Below are 27,976 nucleotides of genomic sequence, written 5' to 3' on the forward strand. Positions count from 1 at the left end.
GGGCTACAGGCTGGTAGTTTTATGTCCATTGTGGGCAGTTTTCTAAGCTGTTTTCCCCACTGAGTACAAGCATCCCCGGTTTGAGATTTGCAGGCAAACAGTGGCCGAGACCAGGAGCTTCGGAGTCTGGCCTGCTGTTGGTGCCATTGTCCTGCCCTGCACCCTCATGCCTTCTTTTGGACCATGTGATACTCCTGGGGGAGTGTGGATGCCGGAGCTAATGAAAGCAGAGTGGGTAGAAGAAACACGTTGGAGCCAATATGCACATCGGGCCTAGTTAGCCTTGTTCTGAGCAAAACTTTTCTCAAATGCTGAATGTATCCATCACCTTTGCTGTCTCTGTGCTGATATGGTCTGGCAAAAAGCAATTTAATGGAGTGGGCTGTAGGCTGGTTAGGTTTTGTTTTGATTTTTTGTGTGTGTGTGTGTGTGTACTTGACATAAACTAGAGTCACCTGGGCAAAAGGAACCTCAATTAAAATGCCCCCATCAGATTGGCTTGTGAGTGTGACTGTCTGTGTTTTTATTTATTTATTTATTTATTTATTTATTTATTTATTTATTTATATTAGTGATTGATGTGAGTGGGACCAGCTCACTGTGGGCGGTATTATCCCCTGGGCTGGCGGTTCTGGGTTGTGTAAGTCAGCCGAACGTTTCATGGGGGGGAAAGCTGGCAAGCAGCGTGTCTCCGTGGTCCCTGCCTCCGTGGTCCCTGCCTCCGTGGTCTCTGTTTCAATTCCTGTCCTGACTTCCTTCAGTGATAGACTACAAGATGTAAGATGAAATAAACCCAAGTTGTGTTTGGTTGGTGTTTTATCAACAGCAATAGAAAGCAAACTAGGTCAGGGAGCAAGTGTTTATGTTGGTTTGATGGAATGCATCAGTCACAGCAGGGAAGGCTGTGGCAAAGGCAGGACACACCTATCTTCAGGCAGGAAGCAGGAGGACACAGGAAATGGGGCCTGAAGATAAAACCTCATGGTCCTGGGGCTGGAGGCATGCCTCAGTGGTTAAGAGCACTGGCTGCTCTTCTAGATGGCAGGAATTTGAACCCCAGCCCCACAGGGCAGTTCACTACTTTCTGTAACTCTAGTGTCAGGGGATCTGGCACCCTCTTCTGGTCACTGTGTGCAATGCACACTTATAAGCATAGATATACATGCAGGGAAGCACCTATCACACACAATAATAATAATAATAATAATAATAATAATAATAATAATAACTCAAACAAAAACTTATATGCACAAGCATTCTGCCATGGAGCCATACATAGCCTGAAAGATATATATATATATAATATATATATATATTTTTTGGATTTTTCGAGACAGGGTTTCTCTGTAGCTTTTGGTTCCTGTCCTGGAACTAGCTCTTGTAGACCAGGCTGGCCTCAAACTCACAGAGATCTGCCTGCCTCTGCCTCCCGAGTGCTGGGATTAAAGGCGTGCTCCACCACCGCCAGGCGATATATATCTTTTTTAACAACCATGTTAAGATAGAATTTATATACAATAAAGTTGTATATAAAGTTCTGCTTGTACATAAAGTTCTGTTTAGAATACAGTTGGCTGTTAGCTTCAACCTTTAATGACCGAGCCATCTCTCCCACCCTTTATTCCTTTTAAAATTAAGATATAATATTTTTACTGATTCTTTGTGAGCAAGGCATTTTCATCATATTCACCCCCTATTCTTCTACTTTGACTCCTTCTGGATTCCCCTGTCCCTCTGTTCCCTCCTCCCAACATCATGCCTTTTTTCTCCTATATCTGAGTCTGGCATGTGCTGCCCATGTACTTCCGGGTGTGGGGCTACCAATGGAGTATGGTCAACCTACCAGGGACTATACCCTTAAAAAAACCCGACTCTCCCTCCCCGAGAAGCTTCCAACTTTCCATAGCTCTTCAATTCGGGGAGGGAGCTCATGCACCCTTCCTCCTCCATGCTGGAATGCCAACTGGCTTGCTCTTTTTCAGAGCTTGCGCAGGCAACCACAGCTTGCATGAGTTCATGAGTGCGGGGGTCCCGTTGTGCCCAGAAGACACTGTTTGCCTGGTCCTGCGGCTCTTGCAATCTTCCCAGACCCTCTCGGTAATCCCACTCTTTCCTACAGATGAAGGTTATTTAACTGAAAAGACACAGGCTTGGGTTTACACACTTGTTGGGGTGTGTGTGGGTTACATCTGCCTTTTGAACTTTTGAGGCGAATGCTGCAGTAAATACCCGAGAAGACGCATCTAGGTGGAGGCCATCCTCGGGGTTCTCTGGGGTGTATACCTACAGGTACCCGGCTATAACCGACTCTGTGGCTAACGATTTGTGGGAAGACTACACTGTTTTCCTAGGCTGTGTCGCGCACATTCTTCCTAGTAATATGTGGGTGTGACCTTCCTCCGCTCCCGTTGCCTTCATATCAGACTCTCCCACGTGCATGCTGAGACTTGGTGCCAGGTACAGTGGAGATGTGGCCTTTGGGAGGCAATTAAATCGCAATCACGGGGCACCCGCTCTGCCAATGTGATTAGCATCCATAGCAAAGGGCTTGACAGTGGAGGCTAAACAGCTCTCGATCTTTGTCCCTTCCACTTTGAGAAGACATGGCATTCTTCCCCTTGGTGTTGGGAGCAGAGAGCAATCTCACCAGGTGTCCATCCTGCTGAGGAGAAACAAAATTCTGTGCTTTGTAGATTTGGTGAGCTGTGGCTGCAAAGGCTCTGTTACAAAATGTCCCACAAGAAGGGCTGGGGATTTAGATGGGTGGTAGAGTGCTTGCCTAGCAAGCCAAGGCCCTGGGTTTGGTCCTTAGCTTCAAAATAAAAGTATCATTAAGCCCAGCAGTGATGGCGCATGCCTTTAATCCCAGCACCTGGGAGGCAGAGACAGGTGGGTCTCTGTGAGTTCAAGGCCAGCCTGGTGTACAAGAGCGAGTTCCAGGACAGCCAGGGCTGTTACACAGAGACAACCTGTCTTAAAACAAAACAAAACAAAACAAACAAACAAACAAAAATGTCTCACAAGAAACAGTTGAGGGCTTGGTCCCCAGTGCAGTGGGGTCAGAGTGGGAACTCAGGGAAGCGACAGGATCGTGAGGCCTCTGTCCTCGCCACTGGATTACTCTACTCATGACTTTAGACTTTGTTGACCCAGCTGGAATGTGGTGGAGATGAGAAAATAGGACCCAAATTGAAGAGCTAGCCACTGCAGACATGATGTGCGGAGATATATACTGTCCGCGGCCCCTCTCCATCTCAGCTCTTCTCCCTCGCCAAGAGATGAGCAGAGAGATGCTCATCTCTGCTGCTTGCTCCTCTCCACCTCATTTCACTCCCGCCGAGATGGGGCCAAGAGACCCTGGACTGAAGCCTCTGAAGCCACAAGCCAAATGAAATCCCCCCTCCCTGAGACTCTTCCTCTCTTGTGTGTGTCACTGTGGTGAAAGTCTGGCCAACACAGAGACTGAGGACCAAGGGTTTTGGTGGGACTGTGCTCATGGTACCTTTGGAACTGGTTTACAGGGGGAGTTTGGAAAGGTTTGGAGAAGCAGAGTAGAGAAGCCCTACATGGTTGTACCCATTGCTCGTGAGGGCAAAGCCTGAGCTTCAGTGGAACCCCAGAATGTTGGAGATGCAAGGTACATGGAATACCTGCTGAGCAACACCAGAAACAGTGCGCAGAGCCAGCCCAGAAGGAGGCCCGTGTACTGCAGATGGAAGGCCACAGGGACAGGGCTGCCCAAGTCTGCTGCAGCCCACACCGCCCCGCCGCATTCCTCTGTGCCGGCCTCAGAGCATCAGAATCTCATATTTGCCCTGCTGGGTTTCTGTAGTCTTCTGCCTTCCTTTGAAGGGCCTGCTCCCCCATTTTGGGATGGAAAGATTGCTCCATGCCCTTGTACTGGACACAGCTAAGAATTTGCTTTGAGTCTCAGAGAACACTTTGAATTTGCCCTTTGAACCGTGTCCGAGCTGTTAAGCCTCTGGGGATTCTTGACAACGGATTAAATGTCCTTTGTGATAGGAAATGGACGTGAGCGTTTGAGGGCTAGGGCAGGACTTTGTGATTAGCGTGGGAAGCGTTCCCACCAAGGTTGGAGCACTGAAGGCTTGATTCTCAAAGCGGCTGTGTTCAGAGACAGGGCTTTGGGGAAGCAACTGGATGCTGAGAGTCTGACTCAATGGGCCAATCCTTGGGAGATTCTTTATGACATTATAGGGTAGAAATGGTGGTTTGAAGATGAATGGTTCCGATGGGCTCATATATTCCAATGCTTAGTCACTGGGGACTGGCGCTGTTTGAAGGGATTAGGAGATGTGGCCTTGTTGGAGGACATGTGTGTGCAGGGAGGGGGGTAGTGGGCTTTGAGGTTTCGAAAGCCCATGCAAAGCCCAGTCTGTCTATCTGCCTGTCTCTCTCAGTCTGCAGATTGGAGTGTAGGTCTCAGCTACTGCTCCAGAGCCACGCCTGCCTATGGCCAAGCTTCCCACCATGGTGATAATGGACTAAGCCTCTGAAACTGTAAGCAAGTCCCCAGTTAAATGTTTTCTCTTATGAGAGTTGCCTTGGCCATGGTGTCTCCTCACAGCAGTAGGACAGTGACTAGGACAGGGGCTGAGGTCACTGCTCTGCAAAGTCATACTCGCCCCAAGTTCCTCCCCCCCCCTTCTCAGGAGATATGTAGTTTGCAATTGTGTCTTCCATTCTTCAAATTCCTTTTTACTTCTTGATGGTACTTCTTTGGAGACAAAGGTTTGAGTTTCATTTTGGTAGGGTGTTATTTATTTATTTATTTATTTTTGACAGGGTCTTGCTGTTTACTTCTAGCCACTCTGGAATTCACTCTGTAGACCAGGCTGGCCTGGAACTCACTCTGTAGATCAGGCTAACCTGGAACTTACAGGCTGGTCTGCTTCTGCCTTCTGAGTGCTGGGATAAAAAGCATGCTCCACCAGGCCTAGCCAAGATGTTTTTAATCTTGAGGAAGCCTATTTTCTTTTGTGTTCTTTGTTGGTCTAGTCCAAGAAGCCCCTGGTTGACCCAGAGAGATGTGGACCCAGTCCTGGTTTTACTGCTAAGGATTTTATAGTCTTAGCTCTTACGTCTGGGTCAGGGGTCTGATAGCCTTTGAGTCCATCGTGAGACAGGTGTTCAGTTTCTTCCACAGTGGGAGTCCCGATGTCTCAGCACATCTGTTGAGCATGCTATGCTTTGCCCTACTGAATGGTCTCAATGCTCTTGAAAAACAGAATTCTTAAGAGCACTTCCAATGCCTTGAGGAACGGCCACGTACAAACCAAAGTCTCTGATCTAGGACGTTTCTTCCACAGGGGTGGGGAGAGGGTGTGTAGTGGGAGAATTGTTCCTTGACCATGAATGTAATGTGATATGTCAACAGGTTGCAGATACGGTGAGAAGAAAACCCTCTGAGGTCAGAGGGAAGGCACAGTGGGGAGGGCAAGGTCCAAGCTCAGCAGAGGCTTCACCAGGTGGGAGACCATAAACCTGAAGGACAACTCTGTAACAGGATTCTGGCGCATTTGGGAACTGGTTAAGCCAGTTGGGCAAAAAGTGTGGGGTGCTGAGTCAGAGGCTAAGTGTGTGTGTGTGTGTGTGTGTGTGTGTGTGAGTGTGCTTTCAGGCCTCAGGAGACCCTGGGAAGGGAAGGGAGAGTCAGTGCAACCACTGCCTATTTATTGGTGAGTCTTCTGCCAGCTTTCCTATTGCATCAGTGTGTGGGAGTGTTCATGCTGGCCTTAGTTTCTGATGGGGTCATGCCCTGGTAAGCTGGAAATGGATCCAACCCCCCTAACCCTGCAAGCCTCCTAGTCCAGGAGCACAGCACAGCAGGGGTACACTGGCAGTGCCCGTGGAACTCCAGGGAGATGTGCAGGGAGGATCCCTAGCCCCCCAACCTGCCGACATCTGAAGCCTGGCTTCTACCGATTACACAGGACTCCCTCACGCTGCAAACTCGATGCCTCCCAAGTGGAAGCATTCGAAGTCAAGGACCATCTGTTATCGTTACTTAATGAAAGATGAGAGCGTGGTTATCACTCACTCCTGTGACTGGCTTGCGAGCAGAATCATGAGCAGATGTGTGGATGTCAGTCTGTTCGGAGCTCAGCACCTCCTCTCTGAGCATCAGCCACTTAGTTGCTGGGCTCTTTCACCAGCTGCTGGGGCCATGTGGTGAGCCCAGATATGCTGACTGGCCTTCTCCGATCAGATCCTAGTGGTGGGCTTTGAAGGCCAAGGGCATTCCAGCTGTGTGGTGTGAGACCAGCTCTGGACCCAGCCCCACAGGCCATCTTCCCTGTATACATCTATGCTTCATCCTGTCTCCCAGAAAAAGTCTCTGTCTCTGTCTCTCTGTCTCTCTCTGTCTCTCTCTGTCTCTCTCTCTCTCTCTCTCTGTCTCTCTCTCTCTCTCTGTCTTCCCCTTTCTCTCTCTGTCTGTCTCCCTTCCCCTCTCTATCTCTTTCCCTCTCCCTCTCTCTCTGTCTCCCCCTGAGGAATACCCCAGTTCCATGGACAGGTGCTGCTGCAGGACTTCAGGCGGCATTCACCCCTTTTCTAGATTTAAACACAGATCATAATGAGCAGGGTGTGGTATCACCTTTAATTTCAGTACTCCAAGTTCAAGACCAGCCTTGAACTCTGTGAATCTGAGGCCAGTCAGGGAACATATAGTAAGACCTGACTCAAAACCACAAAAGAACCCAGAACGTAGTGATATAGTGATCCGTTGATGCCAGAACCGGGTGATGAAGCAAATAGCGTCCCAGGGCTGCTGGACCCTGCCTGGGAACCCACAGTCCAAGACTCCAGCACATTTAGAAGGAAGCCTGGCACACTGCTGAGGCGATTCATCTTGGAGACTGAAGCAGGATGAAGAGAGGCAGAGTCCTGAGGCTGCCTAGAGCCTCTTGCAGAGATAGCCACGAGGGGGACATCGCCAGCTGCTGGCTCCAAGACTGCGCGTCCATCACTGTCCACAGACGGATCCACACGGGACCTGCAGCACCAGGCAAGAGATGAATGGAAAATTCTGGAATATAATTAAGGTAATGGCAGTCCTCTGGCCCCACAGAGTTTAATTTGCAGACGGAGCGATTCAATTCGGGGCTGTTTATCACCCCACGGAGGCTGGTTACATTGAGATAACAGAGAGGCTGTTGTGTGGTTTGAACAGTGATCCGTCTTAAGGATCAGGCAACAATGTTACAGAGGCCTGTGGGAAAATGAGCATCCTGCCAAAGGCCTGGCATGGAGCTCTCTGGATGATGCTCTGGCGGTCCTGATGGGCTTTGAGGTCTCTAGACTCCAGCCCACTCCTGAAGCAGGGCTGTGAGGGCTCCTGGGATGCAAGGCTCCTGGGATGCAGGGACTCTTGGAATCTGAGAATGAGGCTAGCTGGGTGTAAAAAGGATGCTCCTGCCCTGGTCCTGAAAATAGAGTATTTTCTCCACCCTCCACCCCCATCCCAAACACAGAAGATGGTTGAGAGGGAGATGGTAGCCAGGCATTGACCAGCACTTGCTCCCTACAATCCAGCCTCGGCTACCTAACATTCATACAGACTCTTCTTCCTTCCAAGAACAGTCAAAGGTGCCCATGCCCGCATAAAGATGATTCTGACCCAAAGTGAGAATGAGAGCCTGGCGTCTGTGCCAGGCCCTGCAGCTGGCTCCAGGCTCTCCAGATCAGGGACCTTGGCAGCCCTTCCTTCTGGTCTGGAAGGACTTCTTCAGGGCGTAAGGCAGAACTACAAAGGAATCGACTTCCAAGGTTGGCAGGGCCCATGGAGTGGGTCCTGTGTGGCTTGACTTACAGATTCTCAACATCATTAGATCCCACCGCCCAGCTTTCTCTTAAAGGGCAGGTGGGGTTCCAATGGAGCATGTGACCTGAGCTAAGCCAATCAGTGTGTTCCATTTTCCAGGCCTCGGAATTGGTGCACATTCTGAGCTGTGTCTGTAGTGGGTTCAGCTGGTACGATGCCGAGACCATTTCCAAGAAGACTGGGCGAAAAGACCTCACCCTCAAGAGGAATATGAATAAGGCCTCTTGCCATGGGTTTCCTAACAGCGGATGGCTCTTTGAGCCACTTGTGTCCTTGATGCTCAGAGTTAAGTCGAATGCAATTAAGTTTTGAGTCCCCATGGGTGGCCTGTCTAGACTCTTTAGATTGTACGAAAGAGATCCACCTTAAACTAGCTTAAGGGAAATTGGACTTATTGGCGACCCCTATCCTACAGTGAAGAGGACATGGGATATCTTATTGGAAGAGTGAGCAGCTCAGTTTTAGCCACGTCCATGGGAGCAGAGCCTGCTGTTTGCAGTCCAGGGACAGTCTATCTATCCCCACCCTCTGCAGCAGGCTCTGAGCAGAAGTGACTTAGTGAGGAGACGTCTTATCCTCTGGGTCCGTCTTGGAGGGCACTCAAAGCTAAGTGTCACAGGGCAGTAGTGCCCAGGCTCCAGTTGAGACTGCCTGGGCTGTGTCTGAGCCTAGCGAGAGTGTGGGCTGGAACAACACAGTCACCACCTCTGCCTGCCTGCTGCCTCCTCCATCCAATTAAGAGCAGCACCAGCAAGGGGGCAGGATGCTGATGGATGGCTTGAGGCAGGCAAGGGGGAGGTATCCCTAGGGTGGCTCTCATTTCCAGAGCAGATCTAATTACCTGAGCTCCCCACTGTGTCCCTCGTGAGCGTATAGACGGTGGCTGTGGACATGAGGACCCGCAGTGGCTGGAAAGGGTCATGACTCCCAGATAGAGCTAGAAACCCTGGCAGAACCCAAGTTGACCTCAGTAATAGGTTCAATATCAAAATGGCATTGTCCCCTGTACCTGTATGAGGTCCCTGAGGACAAGTGTGTGGGCAGAGGGAGAAGAGAAGAAGGAAGGTTCTGGAAGGTACCATTCTAGGTCCACACTTTGGTACCCAACATCCTCTCCCTGAACCACAGCCGCACCCTGGTTTCTGCATATTGCAATTTTCCCACAAGTGTGTTGAGAGAATATGATGGACCAGAGTTTGTCTAAATGATACCCTTCAACCTACCATCAGGGCATGTAGATCTGGGGCAGGAAGACAAGTGCCCAATAAATCAGTGCAACCTGAACGTGAGCTGGGTGATAGGTTTGCATGGGTCCTTAGCCTCAGTGATGCTGCAGTAACAAACAGCCACAAGCTCACGTGGCTTTTCCCTAAAGTGTGCTCTGACTCTCTCACCTCCATGGGTCCAGGAAGTCTCCCAGACCTTGGCCTGCAAGCAACAGGGCTGTAGATCTAAGACAAGAGTCTTGTCACTCCAGTTCACGCATTTGAATAGACGATACTATTAACCAACAGGATGATGGCTAATATCAGCATGACAGGATCTGGAAAGACCTGGGGAAGCCCTTAGGCATGCCTGTGAGGGTAACCGAGGTGATCCACTCAGGATATAGCAGCATCCTTTTACAGACTGGGGTCCTGGACTACATGAAAAAGAGAAGGCAAGCCAAGTTCAGTCATTCATATTTCTGCTCCCTGATAGCAGATGCCACGTGACCTTCCTCAAGCTTCCTCAAGCTCCTGCTGCCATGTCTTCCCTGCCATGATGATCTGCAGCCTCAAATTGTGAGCCCAAATAAACCCATCCCTCCTGTTGTCAACATCTTTTGTCATAGCAACAGGAAGGTGACCAATACTGGCTGCAGCAGTTCGTTCATGAATAGGTAGCATGGTGGTTTGAATAGGTATGGGTCCCCCATAGACTCAAGTGTTTGAACACTTGGCCCATAGGGAGTGGCACTACTAGGAGGTGTGGCCTTGTTGCAGATCAAGATGCAGAATTCTCAGCTCCTTCTCCAGCGCCATGTCTGCCTAGATGCCTCCAAGTCCCACTATGATAATGGACTGAACCTCTGAAGCAGTAAGCCAGCCCCAATTAAATGTTTTTCTTTGTAAGAGTTGCCATGGTCCGGTGTCTCTTCACAACAATAGAAACCCAGACTAAGACAGATGCACAGGATACTTCTAGAGGCAGTTGCTCTGACAGCTTGGACAGCAATGTTCCTAAGACCAACAGCTAATGTCTGAGCAATGATAAATCAGAAAGGGACCACAACACACACAGCATGCACACAGCCCCAGACATGACCTGGATGCTTGAGTAGAAGATCTCAAGTCCTGCAGTATTTGGCAAAGGCCAGGCATTCAAGGACTAGTGAATGAAAAAGTGGATGATGGGGCCACAAATCTGTCATCTTAACACCCAGGGGGCTGGAACGGGAGAATCATAAGCTTAAAGCTAGCCTGGGCTACATAATAAGACTCCATCTCACAGAACTAGAACAGCAAATGGACAAACTGACAGATGACCAAATGGGAGTCTTGGGTTCCATACTGCTGCCTGACCCTGAGCAAGGGGTTTCCTGTCTTCTGAGCCAAGTCTGCCCTTCTGTGAAATGGGGACAGCAATACCTACTGTGTAAGAGCCAACGGGCAGGTGGCAAGCTTATAGAGCCTGGCACGCAGTAGGGACTCAGAGCACTTTTCTACCTTAACTCCCTCAAAGGGGTTGGCTTCCTGTCTCATGTGCAGTGACTGTCCTGGCAGTGACTGGAGAACAGCATCGGAAACACAGCATTCTCACCAAGACAGGAAGTCAGTGCAATTTTTGGAAATTGTGCTTCAATTGTCCCCGCACCAGGAAAGGTCACAGAGAGGCTGTCTCTCCTGTATGTGTGACTCACTGCTGTCACTATCTGTCCCAGCCTGTCCTCAGAGAGGATGGTCAGGTTCTGGGATTGGTGCAGGACAGCTGGGAAAGACTGCGTTCACCGTGACCCAGGCTAGCATTCTGGCTGCCCAGATACTTCTCCTGGGTGGAGAGGGGCAGCGGCCTGGCAGAGGTTGTGTGAGTTCCTTCTGCCACCTCAGTGTGCTTGTTTTACAGGGGCAGAGGTTGGCATGAACAGGGACCTCTGCTCCTGTCGTCTTTGCCACTGTGTTCCCAAGGGTGCTGTGCCCTGCCGCTCCAGGGGGGAGGGGCCAGGTCAGGATCTCAGGTGCCATTCCTGACTCCTGGCTCTTCTCTGGTCCTTTAGCTGTGTCTGTCTCCCTGACCAGTGCATCCTGGTGTGCTGATGTGGGGGGAGGGGGGAGGAGATGCCCAACCTTGCTCTTGTCCTTGTGTTTTGGAGACAATTTCTTCCTATTCCGCTAAGGCCACATGTCTCCAGCCTGGACATTGGCTTTGGGGCTAATACCGTGCAAGGGGAAGGGAACTGCCAGCATCTGCTTCTCCCCACTTGGGGTGACCTCAGGGATCCTGGGGGCAACAAGGAGGCACCAGAGAGTTTGTTCCAGGTTTAAGAGCAAGCTGACCCCAAGCAACGCTCTGAAAGTCAGGGCCAAGTTGTGCAAACGGATATAGAACAGATGCTGTCCCTACACGTGGTGCTGGGCCAGGCCCTGGGCAGGGAGACAAGCCAGCCAGCTGATAGACAGCAGGTCTGGCAGTGTGGGATGACTGCTTGTGTGGCATGCTGCAAGGGAACTGAGCTTCAAGTGAGCGTAGCATATTCAGGCTGCCCGTTCTTTCTGCAGAGCCCGGTCTGTGCATGTGTGCCTTATATCTGTGTTTGATAAAGGAGCAAAGCTCAGAGCATGCATCAGTGAGTTGGCACCGAAGTAAGTCGCTTAGCAGGCACCTGACCAGGGCAGCTCACTCAGGCATCTATGGCATTCTTGTACTTGGGGAGACAGTTCACCGAGATGCAGCTGACCAAGCTGGCCTTGCTTCGTGGCTGGAGTTCAGATTACAGTTCTGGGGACAGGCCATCCCAGGTAGGGCTTCTTCTGGCTGATCACAAGGATATAAGCTATAGGACGTCCTAAGGCCGGGTGCTCCTTCTAGAGATATGAGTAATCTAGCTGAGTAGGAACAAGTCTGAGGGGGCAGTGGTTGTCCTCCAGCGTACAGCAGGGGTCACATTGGAGCCTGTGGCTTCTCAGGTCTGAGATGTCCCCTGTGTGTTCCTTTCCTCTCATGGCCTCAGTTTTGTCCTTTGTGGAGTGGAGTTCTGTTGGCTTAGATGCCTTGGCTGCAGTGAGAGAAATGGGGTAACACAGCGAGCCCCGGAAATAGTGTGTAGGAGCCCCTGGTCAAGCGTCTTCTAATCTCTAAAATCACACAGCTCCCCCACTCTCTCTGCAGCCCCAAGGGCCTTAGTGTTTTCTCCATTATGCAAATGAGCAGTTGTGGCTCAGAGACTTTGACTCATTCACCAAGGTCACAAGGCTGAGAGGATACAAGACTGACTCCCGGGACTGTCTGACTATAGAGGGGCGCCATCCCCCCACCCCCAGGCAGCAGCTTGGAGAGACCAGGTCTGGCTGGGCATGCATAATCAGAGGCAGCCAGCCCCTCACGCGGGGAGCCCAGCTCCGTCTGCAGGGTCAGACAGACCCAGGCTTGGACGGCTTCCATGTTCCTGAGAACACATGAGTCAGAGGCTGGGGAGACAGGCATGCAGACCAGGGCTCCAGGGAGCTGGTGCAATGGGGGTGTGTATGGGCCACAGATGAAGTAAGAAGACAACTGCAGTCACCCTGTGTGTCACCATTCATACACATGCTTTGTGCATGGGGCCCTGGTGCTGGGTGCAAAGCTGGGGGGGGGGTCCCAGGAAGTGTCAGAGCTAGGTAGCTCCGAGAATCTTAAATAGACTCACAGGGAGTCATCTGCCTCAGTTTACCCTCCTACCTATGATGAGGAGCTACCCTGTGAACCAAGTCTTCCCCAGACCAGACATTTATGCCTTCACAAACCTCCTCCCTCCCTCCCTCCCTCCCTCCCTCCCTCCCTCCCTCCCTCCCTCCCTGCCTCCCTCCCTCCCTTTCCCTGTATTTATTTATCCCTCCTATTTATCCCTGCTTCTCTCTTTTCTTTTGTTCTGTTGTGTTTTCTTAGTAGGTTGATTGGGTTTTGCTGTTACAAACAACACTCCTAGGCAGGGCATGGTGGCACACACTTATAACTCTGGGAGAATGAGGCAGGAAGATTACAACTTCAAAGTCACCTTGGGCTACATAAGAAGATACTCTCAAACCAACCAACCAGCTGTCCATCTAACCAACCAACCAGCTAGCCACCCAGCCAGTCAGTCAGCCAGCCAAGCAACCAATCAGCTAATCAACCAACAAACCAACCAACTAACCAACCAACCAACCAACCAGTCAGCCATCCAGCCATCTATCCAGTCAGCCAACCAACTAACCAACCAACCAACCAACCAACCAACCAACCAACCAACCAGCCACCTAACCAGACAGCCAGATAGTCAGCCAACCAACCAACCAATAAACCATCCAGCCAACCAATCAATTACCCAGCTAACCAACCAACTAACCAGCCAGTCAAGCAACCAACAAGCCAGCCAACTAACCATCCAGTCAACCAACTAATCAGTCAATCAACCAGCCAGCTAACCAAACATCCAGCCAACCAACTAGCCAGATAACCAACCAACCAACCAAACAAACAACCAGCCAGTCAAGTAACCAACCAGCCAGCCAGCCAGCCAGTCAACTAACCAACCAACCAACCAGTCAACCAGTCAACCAGTCAGTCAACTAACCAACTAAGCAACCAACCAGACTGCCAGCCAGCCAGCCAAACAAAGAACCAACTAACCAGCTAATCATCTAACCAACCAACTAACCAGTCAACCCTCCCAAACAGGGATCCCAGAAATTTGGCACCTGTCTCCTGGGAGACAGTAAGATGGCGGTTTGTTCACCCCATATTTACTGGATAATGGCAAATTGCTTCCCAGAGTAATTACACCAATTTATACAATTACTGACTTATTAATTTCCTTATTCTTTTTCTAATCTGTTTGATTGTTTCTGCCATCGCTGGCTCCTGGCTCCTATTTTTTTAATCCTCCCCCTTTGATGTTTCTATAATCCTGTTAAGCGTTTATTTTACATGTATTGTGTAGAAGTTCTACTGTCTGGAGACACTGTGAGTTTGGCTCAGCCACGTGGGGGCTTTGCTGGATCTTACTCACGTGCCCAGTCTCCCTGTTTAATGGCTCGCCTGTCCAGCGCTCATAGTCCTCAACCCCCGCCCCAGCTCCTCCAGAGAGCTGGCATATATCTGTGAGAAGGCAGAGGAAACTATTTCAAACCAAGTTCTAGGCCTGAGGTGTTGCAGAGCCAAACCAAGTGAGCTGGCCTGATGACCTTTTGTGGGTTGTTGTGACTTCAAGTTCTAAGGGCTTTTCTCACCTCACACTGTCACAGAAGTCCTGGTGGCACACAGGGATCCAGGCTGCTCCATCTCCTGTCTAGGGCTGCCAAGGCTTAGATAGTGACAGACACAAGGTATTTGCTGGGCATCAAGGGGTGACAGCTCACTACTTATGGGCACTACTCTGCTCCGAATACCTTGGCAGCAGCTGTGTACACAACATTGACATTCACGGCAGTCCTAGAAGTTGGCAATCTCCTGGTTCTATGTATGTCATTTACAGACACAGGAACTGAGATCATGGGGATGCAGAGCCGGATGTAGGGTCCCCCTCTTTGCTGCTACACCTCAGCCTTTGGGGAGCTAGTGTGGCTTCTCTGTTTTATCATTCACACTCTGGAGGCACGGGAGCCTGAGTTTAACCACGGGGCAGTTCACCACAGAGCTGGCTTAGATGCCACGCAGTGGCTCCCGGTGAAGCAAACGTGTCCCTCACCATAGCCATCAACTTACCTTTGCTCTGTGTTAGACACGGGGAGGGTGAGGGCAGCAGAATGCAGTAAGGCAAATGTCAGTTCGGTTTGTCCAACTGAGGAAACCGGCGGCATCATGAGGATAAGCAGAGGACAAAGGAAGAAAAAAAAGCCCTCTTCTAGAACAGCAACTTGTGCTTCTTAGCTTCTCTCACACGCACCATTTGCAAACTGGGACTGGAATGGTGCTACTGTGGCCTATGAGGTCCCCTGCTCTACTGGGTACTCTGCAGCCCTGAAGGACAGCCACTGGTCTAAAACTCCCCAAAACCTTTGTTTAGTGGCTTGCCTGTCCAGAGTGCACAGTCCTCAAATCCCACCCCTCAGCATCAGCAACAACTCCCTGTGTCTTACCCCACACAGCCGGTGTCAGGGTGAGCAGCTGCTGCTCTCTGCCTATCACGCTGGATCCCTCTGTGGTTTCTTTGTCTTAAGCTGAGTGGCCTCAGAAACCTGGAGAAGCCAGGCCTGGGCCCTGCTTTGTAGCAACAGCCGGTGTGGCAGAGGCCTAGGCAGGGGTTGTGGCATGGTGGTTTATCTTGGGGTTGGGTAAGGGGCTTCCAGAGTAGGTGTTGTCTGCTTTCTCTACTTGATGCCTGGCCACTCCTGCTGTATCTTCAGCTCTTAGTGCCAATATCCCTTCCTCCAGGAAGCCTTTCGTGATTTCTACCTGGAAATTTGTCAGGACAGATGGTCATTCCATTCCCCATACTGCTAGATCTAGCCAGGCCTCTTGGAGGGCAGTGCTTACCCATCATTCCATGGGGCGTGGGGGGCACCAGAAATCCGGGGTTCATCAGATCACACAGTTCAGCCTCTCCTGGCCTCTGTAGTCATCTGTAAGTGGGTCACAGGCCCTCTCTCATCACTGTGTTGGGATTAAGTGGGCAGCAAGGCTGAAGGCTGTGAGAAGAGCCAGTGCTTGGAACAGGTTAGGAGATTTCATTTTCTCCATTGGCGCCTGGCTTGGAGCCTGGGCTGCACAGACAGCGGTGGGATTAACATGTTACTGACAAAACCACTAATTATCTCTCATGTTATCCTGCTGTGACCTCGCTCCCTCTCTCCTCCCTGTGCCTGGGGAGGCAGAACCGGTGTATCCTGGCATCTGGCACAGCCGCATGTCCCGGGTGCTGTGGAGGGCGGGGAGGCCTGTGTCGGGAGCAGCTGCTGTGTGTTGTCGCCAGACAGGATGTCTCTCTGTCTGTCCTGGAGAGCCTGTCATCTGTGGCTCAGGGTCCTGGGTGATGAAGGTGGAGCCGTGATAGAAGCCTTGGTGGGTCCAGGTAGTCCCTGGTCACCCTGAGGATTGCCACTTGCATTCATTGTTCTTGTGGCTTTTTTTCTGGGGCAGGAGGGCTAATGGGAGCTATCGCCTGTACTTAGGTATCAGAAATGAAGACACCAGTGCTCACTTTGCTCACTGGCTTTGTTCAGGCCTTCAGGAACCTGGAAAAGAAGGGGAAAATGCCAGAAGTTTCCACAGAGCTGAAGCCAGGTCAAGCCCTGTGTAGACCCATCACCTCCAGGATCTCATCCGGGACTCAGGAGAGCACTTTGTCCTGCTGTGACTTCCGTTTCACAGCTGTGGAATCCGAAATCCAGAAAGGACACTTGTCTGAGGTCACATACTCGCTGGCAAAGGCAGGCTGAATTGGATTGGCTGGTTACCCTTGGATCGCCTTCTGGTCTTGTCCTCGGGTGGGTGGGCTGTCTGTGGATCTTCAGAAGAGGCACAGTGCAGCCATACCTCCCCCCTCTCTCTCTCTCTCTCACACACACACACACACACCCACACCTCATGTGTATGTTTGCCTGTGTGAACAGCTGATACTTTCTTTGCAGATAGGTGTGTGTGCAGGGCCTGATGCTGGACCTCATGCATTAAACCCATCTGAACTGAGGTAATTGCATTCAGAACTTACTTTTTTTGGCAGCCGCTGTCTCCCTTCAGGTACCTTGCCCTTTCAGGACTGAAGTTTGAGCCTCAGGCCCACCAGAGTCCCTGTGTCTCCGAGGGGCCAGGGGCCTGGTAGGTTCAGGGCAACCTTGGCCCATCCAAGGTTGTGCTACTCTACCTCATGGCTTCCAAAGGGACTTCTATCCCAGAGAACCTCTAGAATTTTCTGTGAATCTGGACCCTACCTCTCCAGTCCCAGAAAGAGAGAAAGAAGAGTTTAGAGAGCTAAACTTCCCCCTCAACCCCTGTGTCCCCAGGACTGGAAGGGAGTTTCCTGACCCCCATCACAGAAGCTGCCACCTTCAGGAATGGTCAAGTGTCTTTTCCAACCTCTGCCCTGGAAGCTTCCCTCACACCCTTCCTCTTAGCTTCCTCCCCTCCCCTTTCCACCCTCTTCTTCTTCCTCCTCCACCGCCTCTCCTTCCTCCTCCTTCTCTCCCCGAACCCCCTTCATCTCCTTGCCTGCCTCCCTCATCTACCTTCTTTCCTCTCCCCCACATCCTTCCCCTTCCTTTATGCACCTCCTCTCCCTTCCCCTGCTCCCTCCTCCTCCACCATCTCTTTCCTTCCTCCCTGCACCCCTCCCTTCCCCTTCTTCCTGTCTTTTCTCTTCCTCTCCGTGTGCTAAGTGCGATGTCAGTCCTTGGCACCTGCTCCCTCAGGACTCAGCTCTCCTTTAGCTCCCCAGACTGTAGGGACCACACCATCTGCTTGTCATCTCCCGGCCCTCTGGGTGACCACACCACCCTGTCACTTGCCTCACTAAACCGCTCTGGTTTCCAAGAAGCACCCAGGGAGGTGGTTGGTAGGAGATCTGTCTCCCATAGGCCCAGCAGGAAGTGAGCCCTTGTCTTCATTCTTGGCCTGGTGGGCGAGTCAGAATTCATGAGGAAGGTGCTTACCTGCATGCAACACAAGCATGTGAGTTCACACACACGCACATGCACACAGTACTGCATGCTCCTTGCAAAAGGCGCTGGAAGAGCAGAGGAGGAACAGGAACAGGGGACCAGGAAGACTAGGGGTGTCTTCCTCGGAGGTGGCCTTACAATTAGCTCATTTTGAGAAAACATGTTCAACCTCAGAGACAGGGCAAGCACTCAGATGCCATGTGTAGAGAAGCTCATGGACCAAAAGGGTGGCATCCAGACACAGAGAAGGACCAAGTGGGTGGGGTGGGGTGAGAGTTTGAGGGGTCGAGGGGTTGGTAGGCTGGAGTGGAAGTCCTTTCTAGTTAGCCTTCTTTCTGTAGGTTGCAAATGCTGTCAAAGCTTCTCTCCATAGGAGCCCCCACTCCTGCCCCAAGATGCTGTCACGGTCAGCTCCTGTTATCTCCTGGCAAAATTACCTGGGGCTCTTGAGGCTACTTCAGCTCTGGTTCCCAGCCCTAGTTATGGGAAAGCAATCACATCGCCAGCCAGCGCTTCCCAGTGTCTTTGAAGAAACCTGAGTTACAGCTCCCAAGTCCCGAGCCACTTAGCTTGTCAACGGCAGAGCGGCCAGAGCAAGCACCCTTCTTCCCCAGAGCTGGCTGAAGAGGAGTCTTGTGACTCAGGACAGAGCACGACTCTTGAATAAATCACACTCCTGCAGCTAAACTGTCCAATTCCTCAACTAAACTGCCAAGCGCGTCACAGAAAATCCCGGTAAATCTCAGAAGTCACGGTTGGTGAGAGAAGTCAATGAGAATAAAGGGCTGCTGGAAAGATTGCTCCTTGGTGCACCCAGGGGAGAGGCTGGAGGGTGGAGTACGTGGTGGGGAGGGACAGGGTAGCCAGGCTCCTTCACTGCCCCAGTTTCTCAATGAGGGTCTATGTAGATGGAGTCAGCCTATGGGCGTAATGGCATGAGGAAATTGTCTTAATTAAATTGATGCAGCAAGACCCAGCCCACTGTCAGTGGCAGGCACCATTCCCTAGGCAGAGAGAGGGGCCTGAACTGTGTAAACGGGTGTGATCGTTAGCTTTATGTCAACCTAACACAATCTAGAGTCATGTGGGAAGAGGGAAACTCCACTGAGAACCTGCATCACCAGTTTGGCTTGTGGTGTTTTTGCTTGGTGAGTGATGTGTGAGGGTCCAGAACACCGTAGGTAGTTCCACCCTGGAGCTGGTGGTCCTGAGTGGTTTAGGAAAGCAGGTTGAGCAAGCCACAAACAAGCCAGTAAGCAGCAGCTCCCTTCCATGCCTTCTGCTTCAGTTCCTGCCTCTAGTTCCTGCCTCGAGTTTCTGCCTCTAGTGACTTCCCTGGACGATGTTGCAAGTTGTGAGATGACACTCGCCCTTTCGTCCCAGCCTTAGTTTGCTTTTTATTATTGCTGTGATAAAATACCATGGCCAATAGCAGCTTGAGGAAGAAAGACTTTATCTGGCTTACAAACCTCAGGTAATACTTTATCCCTGAGGGAAGTCAAGGCAAGAACTCAAGGCAGGAACCCAGACGCAGGAACCCATGTTGAGGCCTTTGGAGAGGTGCTACTTACTGGCTTGCTCCCTGTGCCTTGCTTTCTTTTACCATCCAGGACCACGGGTCCTGGGGTAGTACAGCTTCCCCGATCTGAGCCCTCCTGCATCAGTCACTAATAAAGACAAGACTCTACGGGCTTGCCTACAGGTCAATCTTGTGGAGGTATTTTTTTCAAGTGAGGTTCCTTCTTCCCAAATCACGCGAACCCAAACTAAGCAGCACATTCTCCAAGTTGATTCTGGCCATGGTGTTTTATCACAGCCATGGGAATCCTATCTAAGGCGATGGGTTAGGTGCGTTAAGCCAGCTAAGCTCAAGAAAGCAAGAGCACATCATACATTCCCTTCTCTCCACGCTGCCCATGGATGTGAACAACTCTTTGAAGTTCCCAGTAGCAAAGAAGACAGCAGAGGCATGCTAGTGATGGCTGCTGAGACAATGTAAGGCAGGGTGGAGGTCAGAGGTTGGAGGTCAAGATATAGGGAGAGCTCGGGGACTGTGGTATACAGGCTTCAAGGAAGGTAGGAGTCCTGGTCTGGGTCAGACTTCAGCACTCAATCTTAATGTCTCTAGTTTAATTTCTTTTCTGATGAGCCCTAAGTCCTCACCAAGAGCTGGTCTTTCCCAGGGGTGTCCATCCCTTTTTTACAGAGCACTAGTGTGGTGGTAGACGGTCCTCAAGCAATCCCAGAGAGAGCTCAGTAGGCCTTAGCCTGCATCCTTGCTGATTCTGTTATCTTGATCCACTCAGTGCTGGTTTTCATCCATTATTGGGATTGAGAGGCCCAGGGGGTTGCTGGGATGAGATGGCCAGCCAGAGGCCAAGCCCAGGGGCCAGTCCCCTGTTAGCTAAGCCTATCTAAATGCCTTTGCCCTACTCTCCACGTAGCCCTGCCTGCCCCTTTGCTTAAGGTCCCTTGGCCTCAGGGATCTGAGGGGTCCTCACTGCACATCTGGTGTCTGACAGAGCGGGTAAATTGCCACCTGCTCCAGCTCTGCATCCCTTGTCACTTCCAGTTAGTCATAGCCTGGATAGGGATGCCACTGGTCTCGCTGCCATGAAGCCATTGCCTTCCACTGAGCCACCTCAGGAATGTGGCTTGCTTTTCTGCCAGCTGTAAGCTGTACTCCGAGGAAGCCAGTCTGGCCCGCCATGCTGGGCACTGGACTGCAGACACTGTACGACCCCACCAGGGTTACTTCTCTCGGTTTCTGCCTTTTTCAATGCGAAGCGGACTGAGAGCTCTGGCTCTGGATGGCGGAAGGGTTAAGGCCTTCCTGAGGTTTTCACAGTCACCTCCTAATACCCAGCAGGCCACAGGGCTGTCACTCACCTGCTAAAATTTCCATCATATCTCCAAGGCAAGCTCACTCTTGGACAATTCTGATTCTATTGGATAAGCCCCATCCAGCTGCAAGCCTGGGCAAGGCCTGAAAACTTCTAGAAGCAAAACTTGTGCCTCAGAGGCCAGGCTAACATCCACATTCTCCCATATCTGGAAGGGGTAGCCCTGATTGTGGGATAGGGTAGTTTTGTGCGCCCCCCCCCACACACACACCCGAGCCTCTTGCGGCTCCAAGCCTAGTTGCCTAAAGTGGAGATTCTGCAAAACTGAGCCCAGATGTGACAGTGTGGGGCCACTTCTCTTTATCTCAGTGTCTTCCTCTGCCAGGTGGGGCCTGGAGATGCCCCCTGGAGGGGGAGAGGCTGACTGTCCTCCCTAGAAGTTGATGTCATTTGGAAAGGCACGGAGAGCATGTGTGGGTGTGTTAAAGTAACTGTAGCTACTTAGGAAGTGACTTCCGTGTCCAGCCCTGTTCAGGCTTCACAGATTATCTCATTCACGTACTACAACAAGTTGCTGGCTGCCATTCCGGTTCTGGGACCACAGACAGAATAGACTCCGCCTCAGTAGTACCCCAAGCTCCTTCAGTGGTACCCGGCATGCTCTGTGATGCTTAGCCGGGTTTGTGGAATAGAGAATGCCGGTGATAGCGGAGCCTTGGCAAACACCAAACTGATGGGCTGGAGAGCAAGAGTGAGTCGACCTCCAAGGGGGAATGGATCCCGGCATCTGCTATAGCTTCGGGGAGGGGCGGATGCTTCATGAAAGAATGAAGATCGTTGGATGTGTAGTGCCGCCTAACAGGCAGGAGGACCTGGGTTCCATGCCCAGGACCTCCCAACGCAGACGTGGTGGTGTAGGCCTGGTACCAAAGCATGAGTGAAGTGGATGTGGGGGGGATCAGAAGCCCCAGATCATCTCCGGTTACATAGTGACTTCAAGGGCACACTGAGGAACACGAGAAAGGACCAACATTAAATGATTCTACATTCCCAGGCCCCTAGAGTCACTAGGTTCACAGATACCGACTTGGTTTTGCAGAATGAAGACATTTCTGAAGGTGAAATTAGGAAGATGACGTCATGGAGGCTGCACAGATGCATGCAGGACCCAATACTACTCCAGCAAGGAAAATGCTCAAAGCCAAATGTTTGTGCTACGTATATCTTAAAAGTAAATTAAATGAGGGACTGGAGAGATGGCTCTAAGGGTAAGAGCCAGTCTGTTCTTATGGAGGACTCGAGTTCAATCCCCAGGCCCCTCACAGCATCTCACAATTGTTTGTAACTCCAATTCCAGGGAATCTGGTTCCCTCTTGTGCCCTCCATGTGGTGCACAGATGTAAATGCAGCCCAAACGTCCATATACATAAAATAATTTTAAAAATTAAAAATAAAAGAATTGAGATTTAGGCTGGAGAGATGTCTCAGCCTGTGGTGCTCTCCTCACAAACACAAAGACCTGAGTTTGATCCCCAGGACCCAAGAGGAAAAGAGGCTGGGATCTGGGGTACACACTCATAATCCCAGACAGATCTCAGGGAGGCAGAGATGGGGACTCCTGTGGTTCACTAACTACCCATTTTAGTTGAGTTGGCAAGCCTTGGGCTAATAAGAGACCCTGTCTCAAAAAAACATGGCGGACAGTGCCTTAAGAACACTTGAGGTTGTTCTCTGGCCTCTAACGCAGAGAAGCAGGGAGAAAAGGAGGAGGGAGAAGAGGAGGAGAGGAAAAAGGGGGAAAGAGGAGAGAGGAAGGGATGTGCATGAGGTGTGCAAGCTGTTTAGCAGCAAGGCAGACAGGCAGGCAGAGAAGGGGCCTTTGGGAGGATGCCAGGAAGTGACCTGAGACCTCAGAGGAGGGGACATTAGGGGTGCTGTGGGCTGGTGGGAAAATGAATGAGAGAGGAGGGGCATGGATGGGTCTGTGTGGGGATAGCAATGTGCCCCTGTGTTAGGGGACAAGGCACAGGTCAGCGTCACCTGCTGGTTTATGTTTCCTAGAGAGAGAGAAGCCAGGTCACCACTGAGCAGAGACCTTGAGTGCTGTCTGCTCACATCCCCACTGGTGTGGTTCCGTCTTCATGCGTGAAGGTCACACTAGAACTGGCCTACTGAGTGTCCTTGTGGAGACCTTTCCGCGCTGTGCTTGCATGCAGGCCTCTGGGAACCCCAGCACAGCTGGTGTGCTAGGCGCCGGCCTGCACACATTAAGACGCCACGTGCACTGCTCTGTGAAGCACAGCGCTGTAGCCAAGGCTGGCCTGTGCTCCGTGCACCTGTGGAGAGGCTCATCTGAGCTTCTCCAGTGGGCAAAGCTGCCTACGCGAAGGGGGGTTCGTGCAGCTCCTGAGTCTTCCACAATAGCAGAACCTCTATGCACCCCATTCTCCAAGTAAACACCAGATCCCCGCCCCTCGCTACGCCAGGAGCCACCCTGACGGGGGAGGATAATGTGGCTTTGTCTCCATTCTGCCTCCTGATTGCTAGCGAGGCGGCATGCGTTTGCTTTTTATTCTCTTCACTGGCGTTCTCACCCTGTCGGGGACGGTGTTGCTTCTCACACACTCTCAGAAGGAAATTATTAAATCCTTTGTTATGGGGCTGGCACGTGCTTTCCCCCCCCTCTAACTTGCAATGCCTCCTTTTGTTTTCTTTCCTTTCAGGAGTCACGGTCCTCCACTGTATTGTCACAGTGTAGCCTTGTAGCAATAACGTCAATCTGCTGCACCTGGACTGCACCAGACTCAGACTTGGCTGAGAGAGTCATAGGCGGGTCTCATGCCTCCCAGCAGGCAACCCAACCCTCAAGCTCCGAAGAGGATTCATCTAAGCCCTCTGCCCCAACTTCACCATCCTGCCGATGCAAAATGCTGGCTCCTGGAGGCTGCCACACTAGAGTACTCAATGTTCAGTGGCTTAAAGCAAAAGAATGCACAGCCCCTTAGTTTGGATGTTCAAAGCCAGAAGGCATCTTGGCCACTGAGCATGCTCCCTTACATCAGCTCCGAGGGGGCCCTCCTCCCTACTCAGCTCCCTATGGCTCCAGGGTTCTTGTGACCCCATCATTCCAGTCTCAGACTTGGCCGTATGTACCTGTCTGCTCCATGTCTCCTCCTCCTCTTTTATAAGGATGCATGTCTTCCCCGTTGTCCCAAGCAACTGCAGTCTGAGATGCATAACATATTGGCAGAGACTTTGTTTCCAAAGAAAGTCAGGTTCTCAGGTTTCGGGGTACTGGAAACATCTATGGCAACCCTGCTCAACCTGTGGGTTGAGACCCCTTGGGGGTTGAATGACCTGTTCACAGGGGTCACATATCAGATATCCTGCATATTATGAACATATTACATTATGGTCATAATAGTAGCAAAATTGTGAAGTAGCAACAAAAATAATTCTAGAATTGGGGGGAGGGGTTGCCACAACATGAGGCACTGTGTTAAAGGGTCAAAGCATTAGGGAGGTTGAGAACCACTGGTCTATATGGAGAGTCCTCCCCCACTGACCAGCTCACCCCAACTGCTGCTTTCTGTGCAGTTTCTATCTCTGTTTCCAGGGAAACCAACTTAAGGTGATGCTTTATAAATTAAGGGGTCACCTGGTGAAGGGGACAGGGTGAAGGTTACAGAACCCAGGCTACCAGTCTGCAATGAGAAATAACCTCTCTCTTCTTGAGGGTCCCTGGTTCCTTAATGAAAAGATTGTTCTAGATGCTCTTTAGGAATTAGGGGCATCTTGTTCCCCATGACAATACTGAGGTTACTCAGCAGCTAGATCCTGAACAGCTCAGGGTGATACTCTTGTCCCTGCTGGGGTGACATTAGGGTACAATCCCAGGTACCTGTAAATTTGATGCCTGCCCAGAGAGAGGAGCTGGGGCTCTTGCCCTGCCCCCATATCCCAGAATAGCTCTGATGTAATTCACAATCATCCCTTGCGTCCACAACAAAAGCCACGGGGCAAGGAAAAGGACTTTCTTTTTTTAAAAAAATCGTTTTCCTGAGTTCTTTGACAGATACCATGGGTAATTAATTCCCAGCCTGGTGGATGAGGGTCAGCGATCAGCTGGAAAGAAATCCCCAGAGGGAGACATAGAGGCAGGCGCAGGTACTGCAGAAAATGCAATCACTGAATGCTGCTCTCAGCCCAGAATAAAGACATGCATATTCAGATAGCGAAGGACCCCTCCCCACAAAAAAACCTGTAGCCTCAGAATGTGCATTGCAGAGCCCAAAGTCAGCCAGGCCCAGGGAAATGCTCAATATTGGAATGCCTTGGGCTAGAGGGAGGTCTGGAGACAGGTAGTGCGGGCTGAGGGCAAGGGTGTATGGGGAGTCTTTTCCAGATGGTAGGAGAAAAATCGCTTACTGTCTGCAGAGCGGGGGGTAATAGCTCCTAACTGTAAAATCAATAGAAACACCCGAGATAGGCTTTGGGAAATCTGATTATTTCTTTCCGGAAATTCCCCTAGAGGGCTTTCTGTTGAAGAATCACCGGTGATGTGTTCAGAGGTGCGGAACAAGGCAGTTCCGTCTAAACAGGGCATTGAAAACAGTCGATGCCGCTGGCCAGAAGCGTTTACTAAGGAGAGTATCGAGCAGGAGTGTGCAATGGAATATTGCACGGCTGATAAAAGTCATTTTGCACAAAAGCCCTGCTGTGATGTGAAAAGCAGCGAGGTGTCAAGTGTGGTACCCACATAGAGTCCCGGTGAGTTGGGGGAACAACAGAACCGACAAGGGCTCCCTTGGGTAGTGCATAACGGGTAAGGAAGGTGAGAGTCCTCTCCCTCCCAGCTGGGATCTGCAGCACCCCTCCCCCACATTACAGTCAGGAGAAATTGAGCTCCCATAGAGAGTTTTGTGTGGCATAAGCAGAACTGAACCTAGGAGCTACAGTCCCCCATCCTCTGTGCCATCATACCCTCCAACTCCTCCAAGAGAAGAGACATGGGGGTATCCACTGCACCAGGGCCAGGCCCTGCAGAACATTTTTAGAAACTGGTTTCAGGAATTTGGGGTTTTATGAAGCCCTGGTATACGTTTTGTGGATGTGGGCACTGTGGTTGGCACTGGGTGCCCAAGTGTACAGGCCTTACTTTGGCCTGCCTGGGTTCACAGAAGAGGAGAAGAAGCTGTGATTGGAGGAGCCACCCCCACCCCATCCCCCAAGGTCTTAGACTCAGATGAGACTCAGCAACTAAATGTTGTTCCTTGTTTCCCTTCTCCCCTGGGAATAGAGGAAAACAAACACCGACTACTGAAGAACTGTCAGTTGGAAAGATTTCGGCCACCACCATAGCTCATTAGTTGCAAATAGTTCAATAGTTACAAATAGTTCATTAGACCTACGAGGGCCACCTGTCAGCCATCTCGAGGGCCCTGGTGCCTGCTGGCTCAGGGAGCAAGGGGGAGCCCTGCAGGACAGAATGTTCGTTCCCTGAGGCTCCCAGACAACTCAGCTTCTCCCCCCCCCCCCCCGGGGGGCATGCAAGTGTCAAGCACAGTTCTGTCCCTGAAGAGTGAGGATTCAGAATCTCCTGGTGAAGAGGACAGTAGCAGCAGCTTATCTTTGGATCTGTGTTTATGATGTATGCCTGTGGAGTGGATATTGGATGTGGCGCATGCGTGGAGGTCGGAGGATACCTTTGTTAGGTTGGTTTTCCCTTCCACCTTTATACGGGTTGTGGGGATCAAACCCAGGTACCAGGCTTGTAGGGAAAAGCTCACTTATTTGCTGAGCCATCTCGCCAGACTAATGGCTAAAGCCCTGGTGTGATGCCCTGTTCTGCCAGGAGTCGTGAGCACTAAACTGTGGAAGATACTGAGCTGCCTGCTCTCAACTCCATCAGTCTCCAAGGGCACTTAAACTCCTCTTCCAGGCCACACCCCGTAGGGACTCTGAGCCCATGCAGCTGCTATCTGGGGGCTCTGTCTCTATCCTACAATAGAGGACTCAGAATCTAGCCCTCAGTGTGAGCCCTGCTTCCTGTTCTCCACATCCTGTGTTTCAGGGACTTCCTGCTACGCTTTTGGGTCCTGGATGTGGGACTGTGATGGAGGCTTCTGGTAGACCTGGATCTATCAGGATAGGGTGTCTACTGGTTCTGTTGCAGGAGGAAAGAACGAACAGGAAAGTGTGTGCATGGGGGTGGGGTGCTAATGGAAGGCCCAGCAGAGCAGAGGGCAAAGGGGTGCAGGGGGACTTGCCGCAGCTCAGTCAAGGAAAATGAGACAGTAAGTATGCAGGCAGAACTAAGGATGGGGAGCCCCATCAAGATACAGTGTGCTTCTCTCGCCAAAGGGGACTGGTCAGTCATCTAGATGGCCTCATATTTTAGTCTATTTATTGGTGTGTGTGTGTGTATGCACGTGCCACAGCACACGTGTGGAGGTCAAGGACAGCTTGCAGGAGCCAGTACTCTCCTCCCACTCTGTGGGTCTCAGAGATGGAACTCCTCAAGTTCTCAGGCTTGGCAGCAGGCTTTGTTATCCTCTGAGCCATCTCTGTCAGCTCTGGCAAAACAAAAACAAACAATGAACAAACAAAAAATAAAACCCCAACTGTTTAAAAAATGAAAGTCTGAGACATAAAACAATGATAAACTCACTGGGTGGGCTTGACAATGTACCAGAGATGACAGGGGATGAGACAATAGAAGTCACCCAAACACAAGAACAGAGAAAGGGAACACAAGAAGTGAAGAAGGCAGCCAACGGTCTTTGCACCAATGGTGTTACAGTAGTAGGCACCACCTGCCTATGGCAGCGCCACCTGCACACGGCATATGCAATATGTTCAAATGCACAAAAGGAAAAAAGAGTCGAGAAGCGGCCTTATGTGATAACTGGTTCAAAGCAGATCTGGGACCCAAACGGGAAATAGGAAAATGCAAAACTTGCTGAAGAAGAGTAGAGAAAATCAGCCTGATCTGGGACTTGAACTGAGCTTTCTTACAGCTCCTGGCTCTGGCAAGGAGGCAGAGCAAGGGAACTCTAGAATCTGTGTCCCTGACTGGGGGGAATGCGAGCTGGGGGGAATGGCCACCCAGCGATGCAGGGTTTCTCTCAAAGCCAGTGCTGACTTACCTGACAAATGTAGCAACTGCTCTCCGACTTGAAGACTTGTACAAAAACCCGCAGCGGCTATTTATAGAACCGTTATTCACACTTGTCAGACACTGGCCAGCAGGAGGATGGCTAAACTGTACCAAGTCCTTACAGCTGAGTATCATTCATCCATAGAGAGAGATGAGCTGTCAGGAGGAAGCCGTGTGAGGCATCGGGATGCTCATCCCTGTTGGTGCAGCAGACTGAGCTGAGCATGCTTCCGAGAGTGAGGCGTGCTGCAGAGAGGAGAGCGGCAGATTCTCATGGTCAAGAGGCCTGGGGGGTGGGGGGGGGGGGGGGGGGCGG

General features: G+C 51.2%; 1 long non-coding RNA gene across 1 annotated transcript; it reads left to right on the top strand.

Annotated features, from left to right (window-relative positions):
- Window positions 1–4,290: 4,290 nt before the first annotated feature.
- Window positions 4,291–18,376, top strand: LOC126493202 (uncharacterized). The gene is made up of 3 exons (XR_007589774.1): window positions 4,291–4,521; window positions 16,225–16,691; window positions 18,032–18,376. It is a non-coding gene; the product is annotated as an uncharacterized lncRNA (long non-coding RNA).
- The last annotated feature ends 9,600 nt before the right edge of the window (window positions 18,377–27,976 follow it).

This window comes from Alexandromys fortis, unplaced genomic scaffold (assembly GCF_014885135.2).
Source record: "Alexandromys fortis isolate MF-2015 unplaced genomic scaffold, M_Fortis_MF-2015_v1.1 scaffold_28, whole genome shotgun sequence".
In the NCBI taxonomy this organism is placed as follows: domain Eukaryota; kingdom Metazoa; phylum Chordata; class Mammalia; order Rodentia; family Cricetidae; genus Alexandromys; species Alexandromys fortis.